Below are 26,888 nucleotides of genomic sequence, written 5' to 3'. Positions count from 1 at the left end.
ATAATACTGATTTCAGAAACACACTTCACGAAAAAAAGTTTCATAAAATTTCACAACTATAAAATATATCACACAACACATCCAGATGGAACTGCACATGGTGGGACAGCAATCATTATAAGAAACAACATCAAACATTACCAGACAACTCTCTATCAAAAAGCACATATTCAGGCCACAAATGTAGTTGTAGAAGACTGGACAGGACCTATAACTTTTTCAGCTATATATTGTCCACCAAAACATTCAATTAAACAACCAGAATTTAAAACCTTTTTTGATACACTTGGACCTAGGTTTATTTGTGGCGGAGACTACAATTCAAAACATCTAATGTGGGGATCTAGACTTATTAATACCAAAGGCCGTGAACTACAAAAAGAAATACTAATAGATAATCTGAACATAGTAACCACAAGGGGGCCAACATACTGGCCTACAGACCCTGCGAAAATTCCAGATCTCCTCGATTTTGCTATAGTGAGAGGAATAAATGAAAAATATTTTAAACCAAAGTCTTGTTACGATTTATCCTCTGACCATTCACCTGTTATCATAACTGTAAGCAAAAACATAACAAAAATAGAAAGGAGCTGTATATTACACAACAACAAAACAAATTGGAGTTATTTTAGATATCAAGTAAATAATCAAATCAATTTAGACATCCCACTAAAGACCGATAAACAAATCGAACAAGCAGTAGAACATTTTAACACAGTTTTACAGGAAGCAGCATGGAACTCAACACCATTACCTACAAATCGACATATGAACAAACACTGTTCCAATACAATACATGAAAAAATAATTGAGAAAAGAAAACTCAGAAAACAATGGCAATTATCAAGATCACCTCAAAGTAAAACAAACCTCAATAAAGCACAAAAAGACCTAAAAAAATTGATAATAGCAGAAAAAAATGCAAGCTTTGAGGAATACCTACAAAAACTAGATGCAACTCAAGCTACTGACTACTCGTTATGGAAGGCCACAAGGACTCTACGAAGGCAGAACTATACAGTCCCACCACTAAGAACACAAACAGGACAATGGGCGAGAAGTCCTCTAGAAAAGGCCGAAACATTTGCGACACACCTTAAAAAAGTCTTTACACCAAATGAGGGAAATTACTCACTACAAACTGAAGAAGAAATTATTTCGATACTCACAAAACCTTATCAACTAGAACTTCCTGAAAAAAGATTCACAAAAAATGAGGTAAAAAATATTATACAACACAACATCGATCCAAAAAAAGCTCCAGGATACGACCTGATTACAGGAAAAACTCTTCAGCAACTCCCAGAGAAAGGCTTCCAATTTCTGACACAGTTATTTAACTCTATAATGAGACTAGGTCATTTCTCATCACAGTGGAAACTAGCACAAATAACAATGATACTAAAGCCAGGAAAAGAACCAGAAAATGTACAGTCCTACCGTCCTATTAGTCTTCTTCCAGTGGTATCCAAAGTTTTTGAAAAGCTGACACTTACTAAGCTAATGCCTATAATAGAAAACAAAAAACTAATACCACCACACCAATTTGGGTTTATAAAACAACATTCAACAATACAACAGGTACATAGAATTGTAGAGAGAATCAACGAGGACTTTGAAAATAATAGGTACTGCTCGGCGGTATTTCTGGACGTAAGTCAGGCATTTGATAAAGTCTGGCATAAAGGCCTATTATGTAAACTAAAACAGAATTTACCTACAAATTACTATATACTCTTAAAGTCATATATCACCAACAGAAACTTCCAGGTAAAGTATGAGAATGAATACACAAACATACAACAAATTCTCGCTGGGGTGCCCCAAGGAAGTGTACTAGGACCTATATTATACCTTATGTTCACTGCTGACTTACCGACAGATACACATATCACTACAGCCACATTTGCGGATGATACGGCAATACTATCATCGAACAAAAATCCCAAAATAGCCTCAGAAATCTTACAAAATAATCTAAATAAAATTCAACAATGGATGACAAAATGGAGAGTCAAAATTAATGAAAACAAATCGCTACACCTAACATTTACCACGCGTAGGGAAACATGTCCGGCTGTATACTTAAACGGTAAAGGAATCCCACAAGGGGATGAAGTCAAATATCTAGGTATGTACTTGGACAGAAGATTAAACTGGAGGAAGCATATATTTACTAAGCGAAAACAACTGGGTCATAAGTTAAGAACCATATATTGGCTGCTGGGCAAAAAATCAAAACTATCAACTGAAAATAAAATATTAATCTACAAATCCATCCTAAAACCAGTGTGGACTTATGGGATAGAATTATGGGGAACCGCCGCACATTCCAACATTGAAATCATACAAAGATTTCAGTCTAAAATATTGAGATCAATACTAGGAGTTCCATGGTTCATAACCAATGAAGCCATCCATCGGGACGCCGGACTACCATACGTCAAAGATGACATCAAAAAGTGCGCGAAAAAACATTCAGAAAAACTTAAAGTGCATCCAAACGTGTTAGCAAAAAATTTAGTGAATAAACCGTGTACTGTTCGTAGGTTAAAACGAAAAGTTCCGTTAGAGTTAAGTGAACAATAGGTACTAAATTAATGTGTATAAGTTTATGTCAGAAATAGTCAGTGTTGTAGGCTAAGTTTTAAAAAAGGGGTGCATCACTGGATGCCTCCCTACATGTCATTCCTAATTATTGTCAGTCCTATTACTTATTGTCTGTTATCTACCTAAACATTTAGGTTTAGATTGTATAGATAGATTGTAATAAATGTGGGGTTAAAAAAAAAAAAAAAAAAAGAAAGAGACTCAAAGTAATGCACTATTTTTGTTCGTGAGTGTAGAAACATACACGCGCTAATAACTTTCAAAATAACGCAAAAGATGGAAAATATATTACATTGTGAATAAATAGAGATGAAATTAGTAGAGGTGGAAATTATCGATTTATCCCGTATCCGGGCAAGGTGGGCCCAATGAGCCCGAGATGCCAATTCTTTTATCATAAACTGATAAAAAAAATTTTATTGAATTTTATGCATCACTGAATTTGTTTAAAAGTATGTTTCCTTCAACATAGTCATGAGCTATTCAAAATATTCATCATCATTGGTGAAATCATTGCGTCGAAAGAATTTTGTCACGCAAATGGGGAACACGGGCCCATCGGACCATATTTTTATTTATACCTAAAGTCTAAATAGTTATCACAGAAGTTAATTTGGCAGTCAGGTAATGCTTTTGTGGATTATCTAAACGACTTTTATGATTCCGGAAATCAAATAATAAAGTCTACACGTGTAACAAATAATGTAAACATCTCTTTGATGTGAACATCAAAGAGATTCTTACAATAGGTGTTATATCTATTCTAAATGAATTTTAAAAACTGATAATCATTGTTGAAATGCAATAATATTGTTAAGTAGGTACCTATAAATATTCTGAAATAAATAATGCATCTGCTATCAGTCGTTTGATACCGATGATAGTATTTTTTCGATACTAAAATTAAAGTCGATAATTAAAAAATTTGTAAGTATTGCAATAAAGAAAAATAAATGACTAATCTATGGTTTTTTATTTTTTTTAACCTAATAGTTAATAACAATTTAATTTGTCATATTATTTTGCCATTCTAGTTGGGAATAAGCTAATCTTGTGGCTTAGTCCCAACTAAAATATTAAATTGATATGACAAAGTATTAATTTATAAAACTAAAATAATAATATTCGTCTGACTTATGCGTTTTTTTCATTTTGTAAAGTTCTTTTTTGTCGGTACTTTATACATGAGCTGCTAATTACCATAATCTTTTATCAGAAGTGTTTTCAGACAATAATAAAAGACAACAACACCGTAATCTTTTTCCAGGTATGCGTAAACATCAACCCCTCCTTTCAAATAAAATGGCCTGGTAGATTTACAAAAGTTTTTATTTATTTTTTAATTAAATCTTTATTTGGCTTCAAATGTTTATTACTTGTCAATAAATATTTTTTCTACAAAAGTTCTCTTCCATTTCATTATTTTGTGCAAATCCTTCTGGTAGATCGCACACTCGAGATAGACTGCATACTATAGTTGCACCTTTTTATAATTTACACAATTTAAATTTAACTTTATAAAAAATCAAAAAGAATATTAGAAATATATGGGTAAATATGAATAGTACATTCAAGAACAGTGGTGGGCCCAACGGATCCGAGTTGCCCGGTTACGTAAGTAAAATTTGTTGCCCGGATAAGGGTTAAATGTATAAATTAACATTATATTACATAGTTTTCCACCGTTAGACGTCTGTGATAGGAGTTTTTTTTTTTTAAATTCTCCTGTCACAGTAAAAAGGTGGGAAACTATGTAACGTAATCTTAATTTATACGTGTATGTCGATAATTTCTACCTCTACTAGTTTCATCTCTCTTTACTTCACAATATATTACCTTTTCCATCTTTTGTTAGTTCTTTGTCCGTCTTTGTCCGTTAGTTTGTCCGTCTTTTGTTCATCACTGTATAGTTTTGTTAAATGAAATGTTTACATTCGTAAAACGGACTCCCCTAAGTTCTGGGTTGAGTAAAATGACTTTTTCATCTATTTCATGTGTCGTGACGATTTTTTATTTACTATAGAGATAAATAAAGATAACGTCTTTATAAAAGCTTTGCTTTATTATGGTTAAATCTATATACTTTACTATACTGCCGTGAGTGCCATGCTAAGCTCAAAGGCGGTAACTGATTTTTTTATCGAAAATGAGATTTTTGTATTTCTAGGTAGAACAGGGTATTTAGAATACATATATTTAGAAAGTCTTTGGAGTTGTAGAAGCATTATATTTTAAATAAAATTACAATTTTGTTAGCGGTATCTACCTTTTTAATTAAAATACTAAGCCATTTGGCGGCAAATATTAAATACTATGGCGTTTTGACGGTATCTGCTACAGTTGCCGCCCATATACCTTAACATGTTGCACTTACCGCTAATATATTTTCAAGAATGCTACGCTTACATTTAGAAACCGCCAAATCGCCTTAGTATGGCAAAGTAAATTCTGCCTAACTTTACATGGCTATTATTATTGTGTTAGTTAAAAGAGTTGTGTTAGTAAAAGAAATACATAATTAGCGAGGATGGTAAGAACTTTTCGAGATTATTATATCTATTGAAATTTATTTTCTGTGGATGATTTATATCTTGAATTAGGCGGTAAGAGATGTTCATAGTTAAAAAATATTTCTTATTTTTTTAATTAGGTTTTAAAGTCTTTATAATATATCCACACGCTGTCCACAAACATTTTTAGAAAAAGTGACTTAAAATATTTTGTTTTTTTAGAAAATCAAGTAGAGTCGAGTAAGAGTTGTGAAACACGAGGTGAAACCACTGAAGACAATATTATAGAGAGAGAACAATTTATTCTAAAGCAATTACAAGAGGTGGAAAAAAATTATGTTCAGCCTATACAGGCGCAAGGTTTCTTTCATACTTAAAGTTTTCTGTAATTTTCCCTTTGTTGGTCGTACATGGGATTAGTAGTCCCATTGATTTGCATTTTTTTTTGTTTAAATACAAGCTATTGTAGATACGGGATTGTAGATTTGGGATATATTTACTTAATCTTTTGAGACAATCCTTTACCTAAGTTTTATACCTACAAAAATGCTGGTTTTATTCCTGTATAAAGTTTCTAAAAATGCATCAGATACCTGGTTAATGATACAAAAATTTGTTTATAAATTAATGATGAATTCAAAACTATGAATCAATTTTATAAAATTTGTTTTTAAATCAGAGTTTTGTTGATAATATTTCTGGACGGCGGAAGTAAACTATACTATGTCATTTTAAGCAACTTTTTAGTGGAGCAGTTTGAAGATTTTAAAAATCTTATAAATTCCATATTTAGGTATCTTTCGATCTGAAAGACAATGTGATCATATTTTACTCATAACATATAGCTATATTGTACAATACAACTAATAAAATGTTAAAATTTGCCCTAATTACTGTAAGTAATGATATTTTACCAGATATATTATTGTGAAATACCCAATACTATTTTATTACTTATCGTATTTATCTAAAATGAGATTAAAAATAACCTGCATAATAATATAAGGGTCGGTGTCGGCGATCATAAAAATCTTAAAGCTCTATAATAATATGTCGTAAAATGAGAAACCTTTGTCGCTAAGAAACAAAATAAAAAAATAATAGCTGAGAAAGTGAAAGTATGGTTTAAATTCACAGTTGAAGAATTCTTTAAAACTTTTAACATCAGGTGTTTAACAACTGATAACAATCTGAACAGATTCTGTTTTTTTCGTTGTATACAGTTTCTGGCCAAATTATTAGACGCACTATAAAAGATTTTAAAAGATTTTATAAAAAAATATTAATTATGAGGTAATACCATTGTAATACTAAATAGGTTTTTTGTATGAACCAGACACAAGGTATGTTGTTTGGTTGTCTATTTAATCGCAAATAGAACATTATTATTAATGAACCAATATGTATTTATTGACTCTTGACAGAAAACATAAATAACGACAACTAAATATTGTCAATTTGTTGTTGTCATATTGTGACTCAACAAAATAATAACATTTAATAATACTTTAATTGTTTCAATTTAATAAACTTTAATACACAGAAAATAGTCTAGGCCCCAAATAGAGGTCACCGTGTCATTTTCAATTCTGATGGACAAACTCAACGGTTTCTTATGGATTTTGGGCTGCTGATTACGAATTTCGGGGGGGGGGATTTCAATCCGAGTGGTCAAAAAATTGTTATAAGCAATTTAATTGTTTATTTTAATTGGCTCTGGCTCATAAACTAAAAGAGATAAAAAAATGTTTCAAATAAAATTTGTTCCCGAATAAAAAGCGAGGAAACAACCGTTTACTAAACTTAAATCCGACAATTAGAACTCAAGATATTGTAAAATTAGTGCACAATGCAAATTGCAAATTGCAAAATATGTATTTTTTGAAGCTTTACCGATCGTAACCCGGCTTTTACTCATGCAAATGAGCCTTGTAAGGTGTCCTTTTAAAGATTAATTAAGAGGCTTCCAAACAAAGCTTGTTAAATTATTTGATCTTTATTTGTTTTAAAGTTATACCCGTTTGAAGTTATAATTTTCTTAAAAAAATTGTACATTAATTTGTTTATAAAGGTTTCAAGCAAACTTGAGCTATAAACATTTTTACTTTAATTAACAAGAATGATAAAACAACTCAAAAGGAACAATTTGAGCTTACGAAAATGTTCGTAAGTTTATTTTTGGCTAAGATGTCGAAATTATAATGGCGCGCTATGAGGCGCAAGATTGGCTCACAGTCAAGTAAGTATGTATTCTTCGACGCTTTATCGATCGTAACTCGGCTTCTACGCATGAAAATGAGCCAATATATGATATCCATATAAAAATGGATTGAGTTATTTTGCAGCATCATCATTGCATATAAAACGAGCATTGATGATGTGGCGGCATACACACAATTGACGGGACTTGATGATGCTGCAAAAGAACTAGATCCACTTTATATGGATATCATATAGATAATTAGACTCTGAAGCCTCAAAAAGTTTTAGTTTTACTGCCTACAAGAACAGACTTGTACCACCATGTAACTGTTAAAATTTCGCTAAGAACTTATGCAGATGTAAAAAGCTGATATTCCCTGTATATCTCTATGCAGATTTGCAGATGCATGTAAAAAATGTTTGTAAAAATAGTATTAATAAATAATATCAACTTACTTTTTAGTTATACTTCTGAAATATTAGTTTTTAATGTTTTTTCTCATTTAGTGCAAAAAATAGAAGACAATGTAAATAGAATGAAAGGTGATACGAGGTACAGTATGATGATTTAATTATAAGAATTATATGATAAAATTTTATTAGGATCTTCAAAAATGAAAAATGAAGATAACGTATGTATACATAGAAATTGTAATTTGCATCGAGAAGTTAGCGCGTGAACCTTCACGCGGTGAGCCGATCTTGCGCCTCATAGCGCGCGCCATTAAAATATCGACATCTTGACCAAAAATAAACTTACGAACATTTTAGTAACCTCAAATTGTTCCTTTTGAGTTTTTCTATCATTATTGTTCATTAAAGTATAAATGTTTATAGCTCAAATTTGCTTGAAACCCTTATAAACAAATGAATGTACAATATTTTTAAGAAAATTGTAACTTCAAACGGGTATAACTTTAAAACAAATGCAGATCAAGTAATTTAACAAACTTTGCTTGGAAGCCTGTTAACTAAGCTATAAAACGACATCCTCTAAGACTTATTTGCATGCGTAGAAGCCGAATTACGATGGATAAAGCTTCGAAAAATACTTATTTTGCAATTTGCAATTTGCATTGTGCACTAATTTTACAATATCTGGAGTTATAATTGTTATATTTAAGTATAGTAAACGGTTTTTTCTTCGTTTTTATTGAGGAACAAATTTTATTTAAAACATTTTTTTATCTCTTTTAGTTTATGAGCCAGAGCCTTATAAACAATTTATAAACAATTAAATTGTTTATTTTTGACCTCTCGGATCGAAATCTTCCCTCAAAATTCGTAATCAGCAGCCAAAAATCCATAAGAAACCGTTTAGTTTGTCCATCAGAATTGAATATGACACGGTGACCCCTCTGGCGCCTAGACTAAAAGCTATTTATTTTATATCAATCTCAACTGTAAACCACATACCGCTAATAGGCTTAGTTTTATAGTAATTTTTGATAAAACGTTTTAGCGGTATCTACCTTTTTTATATAAAACTTTGATTTAAAATATCATTAATGGTTCCCTTAAAAAACTGGGACATATATCCAATCCATGCATAAAAACTATTAGCTAGTCCATAAATCCCAAAAAATATTACGGGCCAAAATTTAAGCATTTAATTTTGAAATCGATTTTGAAACCATTTTGTCAAATATATCCAAAACAAAGAAAAAAAAAAGCTGCAAAATGACAGGTTAGAAATTATTGTACAATATTTTTGGCAATGTCTGGAATTGTAAATAAACAAGAAAACGCGAGAGAGCAAATTGTATTATAAATTCCCTCACGTTGTTTCTTATCATTCTAAATCACAAGTGACATAACACACTAATTTAATTTTTAAATTTCACCCCTCAAAATTTGGGCATAAATAAAACAAGGAGAAATCCCGTCGTGTTACCCGAATTCCCTAAGAGCAATGAATGCTGAATTTACGATGATTTAATATCCAAGAAAATATCCATGTTGGTAGGGAAAGAACGTCAGGACGCGCGTTGTCGTATCGGTCGCCAAGAACGGATCTTAAGTTCTGACGAATGAGCCTGTGTTACCGAGTCATTTGTCTGGATTGTCTCGGTATCTGCTCCTTTGATTGTGCACTTACCATAGATACGGCTTTTGAGGCGTACACTTACGACTCCGATTTATGGCCGGTACGATCCGGTTGAGAAAGATGCCAACCTCCAACAGAGACGGACTCTAATTACCTTCGTTTTTGCCCTTCTTTTTAATGGAAAATAAAATTAGTTTTACTTTGAAATATTTTTCCATGATAAATTTGAAGTACAATGCGCTATAAAAGAGCCTCAAACTTTATCAGGTGCTCTTTTGTGACGAGTGTTACTTCAAATTTAGCAAATACTATGAAAAAATCTTTCACAAGAGAACTAGAATTTCATCTTCCATCAAAATAGAAACTCTGGCGCCACTTTTTAACGGGTAGTTTCGTCGTACAAGAGACTCAGTAAAACGTAGGTTTAGTTTAAATAAAAATATATTCTTTTATCAACCAATACAATAAAATGTAGATTTCAAACAGGCATATGATCGTATAAATAGAAAAGAAATATACCGTGCTCTGAAACAACTACAAATCCCTAAAAAATTGATTAGCTTGATTGAAATGACGTTGACAAAAACGAAAAGCGAAGTAGTGTGGAAAGACATCTCAGAGGACTTCGAAATCAAACAAGGACTCAGGCAGGGTGACCCGATGTCAACCACGTTGTTCAATCTTGTTCTTGAAGTAATAATGAGGAATTTCAGCATAAAAATGGAAGAAACCATATTTAAAAACGAACATCAATGTATTGCTTTTGCGGATGATAACAATATTAGCAAAATCAAAGAAAGAATTGAAAAGAATTGTGAAAAAGATAGAAAAAGAAGCAAATAGGTTTGGTCTAAAGATAAATGGAAAGAAAACTAAATACATGATAATGGGTGATACACAGCAAGACAATGAAGAGTTTATAAAAATACAAGGGAAGAAAGATTACATATACAGTTTTGACAGAGTGGAACAGTTTACTTACCTTGGTGTGAAAGTAAAGGAAAATGGACATGAAGATAAAGAAATAGAATCCAGAATTACAAAAGGCAACCAGAAATATGGAATGCTGAGATCCTTAATGAAGTCGAAGTTTGTTTCAAGAAAAACAAAAGAAAGAATTTACAAGACAGTGATTAGAGCTACGGTTGTATATGGAGCTGAATTATGGGTTTTAAGAAAGGCAGATGAAGAAAGATTAGAAAGATGGGAGAGTAAAATTCTCCGATCAATTTACGGCGGCATAAATACACAAATGGGATGGAGAAGAAGGACAAATAAAGAGTTGGAATAGCTGTATACTGAACCAAAAATCACCGCAATAATAAAGGCGCATAGAATAAGATCGCTGGGACATGTGCAAAGATTGGAAAACCATAGAATGACCAGGATGATATTGAACAGGAAACCAGTAGGGAAAAAAAAAGGAAAGGAAGACCCCGTAAAAGATGGTTTGACAGCGTCCAAGCAGATTTACGAGAATTAAAAATAGATAACTGGAGAAACAAGGTATTAGACCGAAAAAATGGAGAGGAGTGGTAAGAAGAGCGCAAGAGAAATTGTAACAGAAAAATGTGCCATGAATTGTAAAATGAGAGCTATATATGTATATATTTATATGATGTATTTTTTAAATAGAAAAATGAATATTGTATATTTTAGATATGTATAGTAAAAAAAACGTAATTGTGTTTTTCACGCCCAGGGCCTACATGGCCTGTTGAGCAAAATAAATAATACAATAAAATAAAAGTATGTAACAAAATATAATTTATTCTCCGCTCTGGCTTGAAGGAAGTTTCTATGGCAGTTGTATGTAAAGAAAAATAAAATTGTATTTTCTGACGTTAAAATACGGTGATAATGTTAGTACATCCACATACACATATTTAACAAAACTACCAGGATAAAGGTGGGAGTAATCTCTCAGTTCACGATTACGATTACTGCGAGCGATTCATTAAAATTCTGAATCGCTTCATGGCTGGTTTGACTCAGTTCGTTTCGGCTCGGTTGGTTTTCGCTAGATCAACAATCCAGCTTGAACTAGTGAGTCTATTAGATCAAATCTCGGTAAAATTTCGGTTTGGCTCCAACACACTCCGTTGGGCATCGGCTGATCGCCAGTGCATTCTTGCTATATTAATTATCCAGCTGGAACTAACTTTCTCTTACCATGTTCTCTATTTTATATAATGCTCCAGCGGGCCACCTCTCTGCCTTCTGTGTTCGAAGTGGGAAATGGATCGGACGCTCATTGCCGCCGCGTCGAAGGATCAAACTCTGTGCGCCCACAGTATCTATAAATCGTTACAACGTAATACCGCATTTACACTCAGTCCTGTTGGACAAGGAATTGGGCAGGGAAGTGGACAGCGTGAATGTGTAAATAGCTTACTCGCGCTGCCGCTTCTCATGTTACTGCCATTGCACGGCGCTCCCTCAAAAGTCGGTTTTCGAGATGGAAGTCAAAGTACTGGCAACGCGAGCGCGAGTATGTATTCACATTCAACTTTCTCTCTCACTTGCCGCCGGCAAAGCGGCAAGTGAGTAAGGGAGCAAGACGATGCTGCCGTCGGCCGTCACATTCCATTCTTGAGAGTCGTTCGGTAAATGAGTTGTGAGGACATTGGCGAGGAACTGATGTGAACACCTCACTCGCGTCGATATCGTCAGCTCTTTTGTAACTGAGATACTGTTTGCCTCACTCATCTTTACCGCGTCTAGCGGTTTTTATTCTCGTATTAGAAGTTTTTAAAAAATTAAATGTATGAACATGAAAGTAACGTTGCGCGATTACACGTTAAGAGCTATAAACCACTAAACTATTATCGCTAAAATGGTCTAGTGGTTACGACTTTGAATTAGAATATTGAAAAAAATGTATATTTGAATGATTGGGAAATAAACTCTGATTGCGAAGTTTATCTTCATAAGTTTGGGTAAATTTTGGAGCTCGATAACTTCTAATTGGTTTAACTGATTTTGATCACTAGACTCGCGTTTGAAAAGTATTGGCAAGAATTGTCTGATACAGTCAAGGTCAAATATTATATCTGAATATGTTGATGATTTAATGAGATTAAAAATCCGTTTTTTCCAAAGAAAAAGGATATATATCACGCTAATGAGGCCTATGATTTAAAAATTTATCTTAGTTCTGACTTATGAGTCTGTGTTACCGAGACATTTGTCTGGATTCTCTCGGTATCTGCTCCTTTGATTGTGCACTTACCATAGATACGGCTTTTGAGGCGTACACTTACGACTCCGATTTATGGCCGGTACGATCCGGTTGAGAAAGATGCCAACCTCCAACAGAGACGGACTCTAATTACCTTCAAGTTTTTGCCCATGTTGTATAAATAAACAAGAATAAAAACGCTGGACGCGGTAAATAATTACACCTTTGTAAAAAAACACTTTTTGTAATACCACGTTTTTATTATTTATAAGACACAATGTAAATAATTACACTTTTATAAAAAAGAACTTTTCCGCAAATCGCCAGGAAATTTTGACATTCCTGTCAAAATTTCTTGAAGAAAAAGTCAGGACTTCCTTACTGTAAGGAAATGTCATTTCCTTACTGTAAGGAAATGATATTTCCGTACAGTTGTTAGTGTTCTACATAAATGATAGAAAACACATTGCTATTAAAACCTTGTAAATTACCTTAATCATTAAATTTTCTTTATCTGGAGCTTCCTGGATAAATTTTTCAATTTCTTCCTTCGTTAAAATCTTAGATTTCTTTCCCCTATAACCTTGAGCTTGCCGTTTCAATAAAGATCGAAGTTTTGAGTAGGTAGATATATCTACATTGTGTTTAAGTGCAAGGGTTGACTTCAGCATTGAATAATTGGCCCATAATGTTGAAGATTTCATCTTTAAACAGAGGTCTAGGAAGTATGCCATTACAACATTTTCTGAGAAAGAACTCGTATTTTTACTCATGCGATAATGCATAAAACGTCTGTATGCATTTTCGTACTTTTCTCTTGATTTCTTTGGCAATAATTCTAATGAGGCAGTATTCACTGCCTCAACCAGCTCTGGAGGAGTCCCAGGAATGGAAATTTCATCATCACTTATCATTTTACTTTCGAGAACACCAGCAATTAAATTTATAAGCGTCAAGTTTGACAATTCAACCTCAATACGTTTCCATAGTAACCCAAGTAATTTTATTAGGAATTTCAAAGCACCATTTATTTGGGAATAAAATTATCGCGTTTTTTTTTAAATCAATCAATATCTGTCGAATTTTAAACGATTTGCGGAAAAATAGTATGTTTACCTCGTAGGAAAAGCCACATTCCTGGACTCTGTGTTGCTAAGTCTCGGCTTGCGCCTCGACTTAGCAATCTTCACAGTCGTCCAGGAATGTTAAGCTTTTCCTACCCGGTAAACAATGTACTATTTTTGTAATAAAACCTTTTTATTATTTATAGGAGAGAATATAAAATAATTTGACGATATAAAATTCTTAAAATTCCAGAAATTACACTATAATAAAAAAGTACTTTTTATAATAACACGGTTTTGTTATATACAGAACACAACATGTTTTAAAAGAATAAATATGAATTTTTAGTAGGTGTATTAACTGTTAAAATTATAATTTCAAAAATTACACTAGTATAAAAAAAGTACTTTACCTACTCTATGTCATAAATATTATGTATAAGTTTTTAGTTTGTGAAAACTCTCATTATAATAGCAGTACGTGAAGTGTTTAAAGTGTGCGTGAAGTAACAATGTATTTTAAATGAGATTTACTTTTTCGCACACTTTCAATGGGTTTTTTGGCACACTTTCATATAATCAAATATCCTTAACTTTTGCGTTGTCATGGTGATGAGAATATGAGCAATGACTTACAACAAAATTTTTGACAGTTCTGTGGTTTGAAAGTAGTTAGGATTTTTAAATGTCAAAGTTCTAAAAATTGTAGAATTGAAATGAATTCCAGTGACGAAGAGTTACAGTTTTTTTATTTGTTTATCGTAGGTAAAATATTGTATGAAACTGTGCGTGAAGTACTTTTTGCGAACTTACGCGATGTATAGCATTCGCTCCGCTGTCGCTCGTGCTCTAAAAATCGCGTGCGTTCGTAAAAAGCATACTTCACGAACCGTTTCATAAATAACTATTTTAACTATTTTAGAATACCACGGTTGTTTAAACTGGTATATATAATAACTAATTCGTTCTACATCTACTGATGTTACAGGGCAATATTTTAATTTAGGCAGTAAACTAATTTGCCAAGTCGTAAGATCTTCAGAAAAGTTGCCTTCAAAATTACGTACAACTTTCCTCAAACAATCGAAGCCCTCATTTTTTTAAAAACATTTTTTAATTTATTTCTAATTGTAATCCCTGTAGCACCAAAAAGAAATCAATTTTCATACGAGAAGCTGAAGAACAAAAGCGGAATTGTCTACAATTTGATGGATTTTTGTATTTTCATGCTTCTCTCTATGTCCGTCTTTATAGAAGTAAAAGCGAATTTGTCGAATAAAAGCACTCTTTCCAGAAAAATTTCTTTTGTGGGACATGATGCTTTTGTTTGTCAGTTCCTCATTTAAAAAATGAAATGTGAAAATGAATGTAACTTACGATTTTGGAACAGGCCTTGCAAAATACTTTGTCTCCACTTAGCTTTAACTCGGGAAAACACTTTATCCAAGCACTTTTTTGAATGGTAGACATATTTAAATTTAATATATACCAATCGCTTCAAAAACACTAAATACGATACAACGTTTACTTTAAACAAATGTTGGCCGGAAACTGACAAAATAAATATTAGATCCTTAAAAGCAGGTAGGTACCTACGACTTGCTACGTTAAAAAAATAATATTTTTCTGGGAACACCCATAATTGTTAAATTCAGGTAGTAATGGGAAAGTCCAGATAGATAATAATGAGCGCTAGATAGATAAATAACGAGCTCATTCATATCGAAGTTATAAAATTCCAACTAAGAGAGGAAAATTTTAAACTTTTATATAATTTATTTTTAACATATGCAAAATAAATCGTGTTTAGCTTAAATATGCAATTTTATTTGTGTTTGTTGTCTGAAAATATGCAATATATGCATCTATATGTACTTTGCATATATTCCGCTCTCTATTTATGATCAATTTTAACACCCTCAAAATCATTGATTAATGACCCCTATTAATGAATTATTTTCTATTAATGAACGATTTCTTTATAGGCAACACAACATACATTGCTTGCATAAATTAATTAAACGCTCTGTAATTGGCGGTGTAGGCAACCAAACATATACCTATTTATATTCCCACTAAAAAATTTAAAATCAAGTAGCCTCTGTTAGTTAGTACTATCTGTCATGTCATTATTTACTTTACTGTTTAAAATTCTCTGTATTTGAAAAATCAAAAGATGGATATATCTTTATTTCTGAAAAGTACGGTCGACGGAAAAGTTTAGTAACGAACTCGTGAATTAGAATGGCGATTAACAATCTCGAACATTAACGCGCTCGCGTCGCTCACGCGTTAAAATATCTCAATTGTTAATCACCCCTATTAATACACTTGCTGGTTAAATAACTATAACTAGTCCGTTCTTTAACGGACATGACATTTGGCATACACATAGCTAACAAGTCAAAGAAAAAAAGTGATATTGTGCCGATATGTGCTTTTGCCCTGGGGGTGGTTTTCACCCCCTCTTGGGGGTGAAAAAATATTCGTCCAAAGAAAGTCAGGAAATGGATAAACTGGCTAATTTTAAGTAACTTTTGTTTTATAGAGTTTTTTCACTAAGTCAATACTTTTCGAGTTATTTGGCAGTGAATATGTTCATTTTTCAACAAAATAACCACGCTTTTAGACGGTTTTTCGCAAATAACTCAAATAGTAAGTATTTTGTCGAAAAAATATTCTTAGCAAAAATATAGCCTATAAAAAATTTTAAAAAATGGTGTATATATCACGTCTCTACACCTAGTAGAAGCAGAATTATAGCTAATGAAAAATAGGTTCATATTCGTCAAATTCCAAATGGAATACTTTAACGTGAAATAACCAAAAGTAAAGCAGATTTCGGGGAAAACTCATTACAACTTATTTAAAGTGCTTAAAAAAAGCTTCATTTTTGTTTTACAAAAAAAATTCTAGCATCAAAATTAAAGAAGTTACGCTCAAAATAAAGTTAGTCCCTTTTGGTTTTGGTAAAAAAATCGAGAAAATCACTTCCTCATTAGTATCTTAAATGAACTTAATCGATACGACTTCACAAGTTTCTTGACTCGTGTATATATTGTTTATATGATCTGTAAGTTTTATCGGTTCAAAGTCCTTATTATTGAAAGGGCTGTAGTTAAAAGGGGTTGAACGAGTCACTGATCACGAATGTATGCAAAATGTTACAAAAGAAACCTATTACAAAGATTTTTCTAAAATTAAATCTGTAACTTCTATATTTTTTTATTTATAACGCTAGTCACCCTTCTCACAAACATTGGCGCAATGGAAACTAGCGTACGGCGAAGAGCACGGGTGAGATATTTTAATGTAATTGTTTAACTATTCGCTCAACTGAAATTTTACAAATTGGATATGAAAAAAGAATAATTAAGCTATGTTATGATTATAATAAAAAGAAATAAAATGTATGGGCATAAGTACGGTGTGGGCTAAAAGTGAGACATGAATTTTGTTTAAAAATGATTTAAACATGTGTAAATAATACAATTTTTCTTATTCAATTTTGCACAACTTGCCTTTCAAACACCATACTAAATGATGTTTTATTAAAAAAAAATCTTAAAAAGTTTATTCAAATGATACGACGACGTCTCAAAAAATGCAATTTTTGAAAACTTCATAGTTTTACAGAATTTACACCAATTTAAGACGGTATTACTCAAGTTTGAACAGATCTATTACGGTTTTATGTGTGTTTTTTTAAAGCTTAGGATGTACTGTTTAAAATGCATTGAATTATTTTACTTTAGTAATGAAATAGACTATTTATTTTTGAGAAAATTAAGAAAGATAACAAAAATGTAATAAAAAAACCGAAAATTACCAGCTAAAAAAATGTTTATACAAAGTGATCAAAACTTGTTTCTGTAAAATTTACCTAAAATACATTTAATAATAAGCTTTAACAATAATAAGTGTCCAGCAAAAAAAAAATTTTAGCTCTTATACAGTATGTAAATGCGTAACATGAAACCTATTGATAAGTTTTTTATTATCAGTCTTACGAAAAAAAGTTTTTGTTTATAAAATACTGTGCATCGTATATAATCTAATATGCAACCATCAAATATAAAATTTCATTAATTTTATACGAGGTATATCAAAAAATATGAATTTCACTCAAGAGTAAAGTACGTTTATAATTCCCAGTATCGAAAATTATTATTAAGAAAAGTTGTTTGGAATTAAAACGTATGTTACAGTATTTAATTATAACCTTCTAATTAAAAAATTGTGAATAATAACGGCACTTAACTCTTAAGAAAAATTCATATTTTTTACATACCTTGTATACTGAAAAAGTTTGATATCTGATGGTTGTATCTTAGATTTTAGACCAGATGGACCATTTTACGAAGAATTACTTTTTTTTTAATAATAAAATTGATAATAAAATAGTTACAAAAATTGTAATAAAATGATGATGGGTATCCGTAATTTGAGAAAAAATTGAATTTTTTTTTTTTCGATATTAATGATGTAATTGTATATTAAAGCATAGATCCACGAGGAAAAATTTCCTGTAGTTGGCTGTATACCATTACAAAAGCATAAAATCCTTTATAAAAGGTATATTTGTTAAAATCCCTATACAGGGCTACATCAAAGACAGAACTAGTTTTCGATCGGTTGACCGATCATCATCAGTGCAATCTTAGAATCACTTGCTTCCATACAGTCATGATGTGAACTTGTCAGATAGAGCTCATTGGTACCTCGGGCGAAAAACATTGGATATCTTAATCATCCATGTTATAATTCACATCTTTGTCATATGTTCCGATGACGGATCAATTGTAAAGGGTTTTTACCCTGTTATTTTTACTTTGGTGGCTTGGATGTAGATTCTAAGATTGCACTGATGATGATCGGTCAACCGATCGAAAACTAGTTCTGTCTTTGATGTAGCCCTGTATAGGGATTTTAACAAATATACCTTTTATAAAGGATTTTATGATTAAAACCTAGGTTTTAATTTCAAACAACTTTTCATAATAGCATTTTTAGATATTCTGGAATATAAAGGTACTTTACTCTTTAAAGAAATTCATATTTTTGACATAACTCGTATAAAATTAATAAAATTTGATATCTGATGATTGAATTTTAGATTTTTGACTATACATATTATTTTATGAAGAGTAACTTTTTCGTAAAATTGATATTAAAAAAAGTTTTCCATGCGGTTCCTAGCTACGAAAACATACTGTGTAAGAGCTTCTGTATAAGAATTTTCAAATTGTAATGCTATATTCGGATTCAGCATAACCAAAAACAAAATAGAAACATATTTGATCAAAGTAAAATGATGAATTCAACAATATTTTTAAAATTATTTATACAAAAAATTGTTATTGTTTAAACAATTAATAAACAATTAGCGGCCAAATTTTTGAGTAGAACTTTTTACTCTAACATATATATAGACCAAAAAAAAATTTAGAAAAATATAAGCTGGTTTGAATTATTCCGAAACAATGCGCATGTTTTTGTTCTAATTGCACTCCCCTATACAATGATAATACGTTCATAATGAATTTACAGTCTTCTGTATATTTTCGTTTGATTTGCATCCCCATTCCTGCTATTGCTATTGTTTCTTTTTTTACCCCGTAATAAATTATAATAATAATACCCAAGTTCTAAAATTTAGAGTATTCAGATAAATATAAAAATTTTCATACAAAAGAACAACACATATAGGTTGCAAACCATAAATATAGAAATATTGAGCAAAACTCCTTTAATAAACTTTAAAGAAATTGTAACGGAAGTAAAAGCATAAATATATAGTGGCAGTAGAATCTGTATAGCCCGATAGCGTAATGTTAAAGCGACCTTCGACAACCGTACAAATGTTAATCTTTCCCCCTTAAATTTAAGATGAATTACCTGTGGCCGCAAATTAAAGTAAAGCAGATGATTTGTTTAAAGCAAGAAAAATTAACCGCTAGTGATTTAGTTTTTTTTATTCCAAAAGGCCAATACGATTCTGCTTCAAAAACCATCATCTGGCGAGATGCCGGTTTCTCGTGAGTTTTCACCTAATTCGCATCACTTGCTCTCCGTTCTTATAAATATATCGTCTTGGGCGTTCGCTTTTGATTTTCCGTGAAAGTTTAAGTGATTACGCAAATGGAGCAACTATTAAGGGTTGCAACTGGAGACCTATATATATTTGACACCAAATGATTAATCGCACTTTAAGATAATAGCAAGTTGTAATTTCAGTTTGGATTATCGTAATTAAAACCGTAGCGATTAAATGAAATGTTATCCTAAGCCGCTTAAATGAGTGATATTTCCACGTTTTCATTGCATAGGGGTTTGTCCTTCTGTTTTGTAATCATACCTCGAATAATTACATCTTCTGAATTCTGTTCCATAATGAGACTAGCTTACAGTATAGTTCTCTCACTATATTCAAAAGTAAAGCAAACCAATAGTAAACGAGATTTGAGGAAAGATACCAGAATTCATTGACAAACTATATATTATTATGTACTGAAGAAATAAAAAAGACTTCCATTTGTAGATAGTATATATAAATTTTTATTAAAATTTCTTAAAAAAGATCCAAGTGGGACTAAACGTACGTCACAGATTAAGAAACGTTTTCGATCTTAGCAGACCATCATCTGCTGTAAACCACTGTAAACTAATGCAAGGGTTGAAATTTTGATTGTTAAAGTTTAAAAATTTTTAAAAATGTTGTTCTTTAATCTAGACTCTAGATCGTTGTAGTTGAAATTAGCCACAGACACTATTGGTCACGTGACCTTTAAATTATAAATTTTAAGCCATATTGGCTTAATATAATGCGTTAAATTACAAATTTTAAGCCATATTGGCTTAATCTTAATGGTGATGTGATCAATTTCTGTGGTTAGTTTAAACTACAACGATCTAGAGTAAGTAAATACATTTTTAAAAAATTTAGATTCTTAAACAGTCAAAATTTCAACCTTTCTGAATTATTTTACAGTGGTTTCCTTTTTCTAAGTTTAACTTGATGATGGTCTGCTAAGACCGAAAACGTCCGTTAATCTGTGCTGTACTTTTAGTCCAACTTGGATCTTTTTTAAGAAATATTTATAAACATTTATACATTTGTACAGCGTGAGTCACCTCTACCGGGACGGAAGATTACAGCTACATGGTAAAAGATTTGAAAAAAATTTTAAATCAGTAGTTTGTAAGTTGATAAAATCTCCATTTTAAAATTATTTTGAAATATATATGGTGTCCCAATAAATGGCGGCGTATCAAAGTTAAATTTTTTCTTATGGAACACCCTGTATTTGATTGCATTTTTTGATTGTTCACAAAAAATAAGGTATAGTTTCATAAGGCTTCCCTATACCTATGTACAGAGTGTTCTGAGTTATGATGACTTTTCTTAAAATGTAAAGTTTTAAAAGAAGGCTAATTGTCAAGTTATTTAAGAAATTATAAACAAAAACCTTTTACATCTAAATAGTTGGATATTGGTTGAATGTATTCCATGATTAATTATTACACAATTTTTTACAGGGTGTTTAACATTTACAGTTCCATTATTGGATTATTCAATGTGTCATATGATGCTTATTTTAAACGGAACACCATGTATATTAATACACTATTATACTAAACAGAGTCACCTCTTTCGAATGGTATATGAATGTCCTATACTTAGGTCTAATAGCTATTGCGTAATTTACAATTATTTAAATTCTTAATCTGTAAATCGAGTTTAAAACAAAAGATATATCTCATTGTATGACATTGTCATTTTATGACAGTACGGTCTGGTAATTTTCAACAATATAAACATCCGTGTATGATATTCAAATTTAATTGTTCCTAAAAATGAATAATCACGTTATCTACGAAAGAGTAGACATGGTACTTTGCATTGGGAAGTGTTTGCAAAATTGTATCTTACCTTCTTAAGTTTACGCTCACAAGTATCCTGATAGAAGACACCCAAAAAAGGACGTTTTTGAGAGATTTCAATAGATTCCGTACTATTGGTAATGTTGCATACTTAAAGTTAATTAAAAATAAACCAGTTATTTGTGATGGAGCTTGATGTTCTGCTTTCTGTTACGGAAAACCCAAATACTAGTAAAGAAAAAATTTCAGGTGAATTGTAAATCAGTCAAACGACTGTTAGAATACTTAAGAGAAACCACTATTATCCATATAAAACTCAACTACACCAGTATTAGACCAAACAGGATTATGATAAATGTTTAACTTATCGTTTATGGACTTTAGACTTTATAGAAGATCCTGATTTTTTTAATGTATTGTATACAGACCAATATACTTAATTTTCATAATAATGGTCTAGTAAATAGACATAATTTTCATTTCATTATTATACAGTAAACAAACATTTATTTCGTACAGTTTAAAAATCGAGAGTAATTATAAATATTATTTTTAAAATCAATTTAGGTTTAAGAAAATTGTAAATTACGCAAAAACTATGACTCCTAGTTATAGATCATCCCTATACCATTCGAAAAAGGAACCTGTGCTTAGTACGATAATTTATTAATATACATGGTGTTTTATTTAAAATAAGCATCATATGACACATTAAATAATCCAATAATGTGTGTGTGTGTGTGTGTGTGAGAAAAAATGGCTTGGATGCGGGTCCGTTAGCCACTGATCCAATAATGAAACTGTAAATTTTGAACACCCTGTTAATCAGTCATGGAATACATTAATTATAAAATAAAAACCAGACCGTACTGTCATAAGGTGACAATGTCATACAATGCCATTAATTAACTATATCTTTTGTATATTACGCAAAAACTATTAGACCTAAGTATAGGACATCCATATACCATTCGAAAGAGATAAAATTGTTTAGTACAATTATTTATTAATATACATGGTGTTCCATTTAAAATAAGAATTATATGACACATTGAATAATCCAAAAATGAAACTGTAAATTTTGAACACCCTGTAAATAACTGTGTAATAGTTAATCATGAAATACATTCAACCATTATCCGAACATTTAAATATGTAAAAGTAATTTTTTTATAATTTCTTAAATAACTTAAGAATAAGCCTTCTTTTTAAACTTTACATTTTAAGAAAACTCAACATAACTCAGAACACTCTGTACATAGGTATAGGGAAGCCTTATGAAACTATACCTTATTTTTTGCGAACAGTTAAAAATGCAATAAAATATAGAGTGTTCCATAAGAAAAAATATAACTTTGATACGCCGCCATTTATTGGGACACCCTGTATATTTCAAAATAATTTTAAAATGTAGATTTTATCAACTAACAAATTACTAATTTTAAATTTTTTTTCAAATCTTTTACCATTTCGCTGTAATCTTCCGTCCCGTTAGTGGTGACTCACCCTGTATATACCCGTTACAAGAGGAAGTCTTTTTTATTTCTTCAGTATTTTTACTATGGTATACAGCTAATTAGAGGGATTTCCCTGTTTATGTCATATTATTATGTAGTGGGAGGAGGCTAAAATAAAGATAACGCACACCTATTTCAATGTTTACCATGCTTTATGGATATCGAGAACCGATTGTGAAAGTTACGTAATAACGATTTGTTTTATACCCTATTCCACGAATATACGACCCTCTCGACAACGAATATTTTGCTGTGTAAAATAAGAAGACTGAAAGTAAATTGAAAATTACATTGCTGTTTATTGGAGTAATTATTAGAGACATTTACTTTCGTACTTCCTATGTTGTACTTTAAAATATTCGTGTCGCGATAATCCAAGAGAGCCGTATATTCGTGGAATGACCCATAGAAGTTATAAATGAAACTTTTAATTTGCAATCTGTAAATTTTACAATAGGCAAATATTAATGATAGTAACAAAACATTTAGAAAAATTGCCAGTGATAGTTTCCTTTTACTTATTTAAGGTTGAGTTTGGGAAATTTAACTATAGTCCAGAGAAATAAGGTTTTTGTCGGGACACTTGAGGAGCCAGGTTGCAAATGGATTTTTTAAGTGCTGTATACCCAATACATTATAAATACAAAAATGCCCGTCACAGTTCGGAAGAGAAACTTAGTTATTAACAAATAAGACTCAAAAATCGCAGTTTTTTCATTTAAATCGCTACAGTTAAAAATAGGGCAATTAAGTATCTTATTTATAACATTGTTCTTTTTATAGATGAGCCAAGGTTTAAAATGGCACTTTTTTAATTTTGGTCTGATCCTTTTTTGTTTCGTAAAGTGCAAAAAAATCTAAAATTTCAAAAATAAAGAATGTGCTCTAACTTTTGCGAAAATGGCCTTAAGACTTTTATATTGCACGAAAAGTTGTGTCAAACATTATATATAATACACAAAAATTTTTAAGAGTTATTCAATTTGTTTATCGCAAAGAGCTTTTTTTGCAATGTTATTGTTCAGAAAATAATAATGACATAGCAATCCTGTGGAAAACACATGCCAGAATAATAGTTATGTTTTTAAAGTATTGAAAAATCATTAAAATCGTTTTTATCACTCCCAAAAAAGTTTAGTAAAATAGAGTCATTTTTGGCTTCTAAACAGTTTGAATAACTTTGTTAATATTGACTATAGAGTAATAGTATAAATCTACTTTAGGATTTCAAAAGCTGGTATTTTTTACGAATTTTCATAAAAAAACTTTTTGCCTAGGTTAGTTAGGTTCAAAGTTAGCCACTTTTATTATTTAATTCGCAGTTACTTCCATATACATCAAATTCTCCTGTAACAGTGTTAGTTACCATTCTACTCCGAAACGGCTTGGCCGATTTTTATTTTACACGTTTGTCCTATAGGACGTTGAAGAGGTTTTAATCTATTTTTTATACCTATAAGTTATAAGGAGGGTTGCACCCCTGACATTTTTTTTTTATTTTTTTGGACAAAATTATCTACCTTAATTTTATATGATGTAGAATTAAAAAATACATACAACCTTTAATTTTCACTTTTTTATCACCAACCCCTATTTGTTAATAGCCATCTATATATTTACATCTCTAAAATTCTCCTGTCACAGTGTTAGTTTCCATACTCCTCCGAGACCGCTTGACCGGTTTTTATGAAATTATATATGTATATTCAGTAGGTCTTAGAATCGGTCGTAATCTATTTTTCATATCCCTGAGTGATAAGGGGAGCTCCCCCTAACATTTTCTAATGTTAGGTGGGGTTGTGTGTACATAACGTACTCTATAAGCCTACGAGTACATACAAATTAAAAAAATTATAATCAAAATCCATCAACAAGTTTCAGCGATATTAATCGCAGCGTATGTTTGCAGAATCAGTTTCATTTTTTTAGTGCACGTATTTTAGTAGTTCCCCTCCACCGACCACGAATTAATTCCGTTCGGACGCCATTTTTAAAGCTTTATTAACCACTCTGTTGAGGTTCAAAGTTTACTCAAACTTCTACACATAATCTCTATATCTTCAACTTCAAAATGGCTCCAGTTAGGTTGCTTAATTGTTATAGACAAAGTAGCCGTCAATTAAATAAAAAAAGTGGCTAACTTTGACCGTAACTAACCTAGGCGAAAAGTTTTTCTTTGAAAATTCGTATAAAAATACCATATTTTCAAATTCCATTGTAGTTTTAGCCTACAGTCAATATTAACAAAGTTATTCAAATTGTTTATAAGCCAAAAATGACTATTTTACTAAAATGTTTTCTGTGTGATAAAAATGACTTTTTAATGATTTTTTTAAACGCTTTGAAAACATGACTATTTTTCTTTCATATGGTTTTCACAGAATTGCTGTATCATTATTTTTTTCTAAACAATAACATTGCGAAAAAAAAGCTCTTTGGGATAAACAAATTGAACAAAATTTAAACTAATTGACCCATCATCGTCTTAAAATTTTTTGTGCATTGTATGGACTGTTTGACTCAACTTTTCGTGCAATATGAAAGTCCCAAATTCATTTTCGAAAAAGTTATAGCAAATTTTGTATTTTCGAAGATTTAGATTTATTTATCAATATCCGAAGCAACAAATAATCGAACCAAAATTCAAAAAAAGTTATTTTAAACCTTGGCTCATCTACTAAAAGAAAAATATTATAAATAAGACAATTAATTACCCTATTTTTACCTTTAAATGAAAAAAACTCTCATTTTGACCCTTATTTGTTAATAACTAAATTTCTCGTCCAAACTGTGACGGGCATTTTTGTATTTATAATGTATTAGGTATAAATATAATATAGTCTGTTCGCTAAACTCAGACGCAACTTTCTAGATATTTTAGTCGGTATTTTTGCCAATTTTAGTAAAATTGGCAAAAAATAATTACTAAATAGTTAATAATTACTAAATAGTTAGTAATTTTGCAAATTTTTGCAAAATTGGCAAAAAACAAAAAAATTATCGACTAAAATATCTAGCCAGTTGCGTCTGAGTTTAGCGAACCGGCTTTACCCAAAAAAGCCATTTGCAACCTGGCTGCTCAATTGTCCCGAACATGGTATATTTTTGCCTTATTTCCCTGGTGTACTAGGTACTACAGAACACTTCACTATGACATAGCTCAGTAATAAGATTCTAAAATCTGAACGCAGATCACATATGTAAGATGCCCTCTGAATCTTCGCTGGACGGAACGTCTCATTAGGGATGATTTTCTATATTTTTTTTGTGAATTTGATGGCCTTGGCTGAGCCAATTAGCCAGACAATTCATTTTAAAAACAAACATTTTTTTTTTTTCAATGAGAGGAATTTTTTCTGTATTTTTTACTCTAAATATATGTACATAATAAACTAACATACTACTATCTAAAAATTTTCTATACGTTGGTCATACTTCTGGGAGAAGTAGAATATTTCTTCTTTGACAAATTTCATTTTAAAATCACAAGCAATAACACTGTTAATTACATACCATGAAGCATATTTATATTATGTTATTGCCGTATTATTTACGCACCATTTAATGACACAGCTGGATAACCACATCTTCGTAGGGTGTATTCGTCAGATTTTAGCCAAGAGGAAATGGCACCCAAGAGTGAGTCTGCAGAATTTGAGAAGCAATGACAGGATCTTTGTAAAATATCATAACAGTCGGATCAACTGTATAATATGTTGAAATGGTTATAGTTTTGCTAGTGAGAACATCAGCTGTGTAAAAAATGGTATACAGGATCGAAACAAGTAGTACACTCCCCTGAGGCACATCAGACCTAGGGTGTAGAGTTGTGGTTTTGTCTTGATGTCTTACTTGGGAGAGTCTATTTTA

This window comes from Diabrotica virgifera, chromosome 1 (genome assembly GCF_917563875.1).
Source record: "Diabrotica virgifera virgifera chromosome 1, PGI_DIABVI_V3a".
NCBI classification, from domain to species: Eukaryota; Metazoa; Arthropoda; class Insecta; order Coleoptera; family Chrysomelidae; genus Diabrotica; species Diabrotica virgifera.
Note: the sequence above shows the minus strand (reverse complement) of the source record.